Source organism: Bos taurus, chromosome 21 (assembly GCF_002263795.3).
Source record: "Bos taurus isolate L1 Dominette 01449 registration number 42190680 breed Hereford chromosome 21, ARS-UCD2.0, whole genome shotgun sequence".
In the NCBI taxonomy this organism is placed as follows: Eukaryota; Metazoa; Chordata; class Mammalia; order Artiodactyla; family Bovidae; genus Bos; species Bos taurus.
Window position 1 is genome coordinate 659,926 of NC_037348.1, and position 700 is coordinate 660,625.

Genomic DNA, 700 nt, shown 5'->3' on the forward strand with positions numbered 1-700 from the left:
TAAATAAAACTCAGGAGCAAAACAACAATATATATTTTTAACAAATGGAATATGGGCTTTGCAGTCTGAGAGACCTGGCCTTTTTCTTTTTCATGGTAGCATGCAAACTGGATTTACTTCAGAGAGAAAGTACAAAACTCTCAGCATAGACACAGAGGACGTGAAGTGCCCCAGACTGGGGCTCTGCAGTGCAACTTTAGATAAGTTACTTAACCTCTCTGAGCATCAATTTTTAAAGAAATTTCCCAGTTTTATTCATACTTTTAAAACTATTTTTTTATTGGAGGAAAATCGCTTTACAATGTTGTAATGGTTTCTGCCATAAAAACATGAACTGCTTCACCAATTTGCATGTCATCCTTGAGCAGGGGCCATGCTAATCTTCTTTGTATCATTCTAATTTAAGTATATGTGCTGCCAAAGTGAGCACTGAGCCTCAATTTCTTCATCTATGAAATGGGAATGATACCTCCCTTGCAGGACTGTTGTGAGGATCACATGCCAGGTATATATTAAGTACTCAAACATGTTCACGTTCTCCTCCATTAAACATCATCTTATTTTTTTACTTTGCTCACCAAGAGCACACGCTTGGGCCTGAAACAACCTAGGTTCAGTGGCCTGATCCCACAATTTTAGCAACTTGGTGATTTGGGACAAGTTGTTAACAATCTCGGAAGCACTGTTTTCTCATCTGGAA

At 38.4% G+C, this 700-nt stretch overlaps 1 non-coding gene across 1 annotated transcript; it reads right to left on the reverse strand.

Annotated features, from left to right (window-relative positions):
- Window positions 1–323: 323 nt before the first annotated feature.
- On the reverse strand, window positions 324–430 carry LOC112443363 (U6 spliceosomal RNA). Its single transcript, XR_003031695.1, has one exon. It is a non-coding gene; the product is annotated as a U6 spliceosomal RNA (small nuclear RNA).
- Window positions 431–700: the final 270 nt, after the last annotated feature.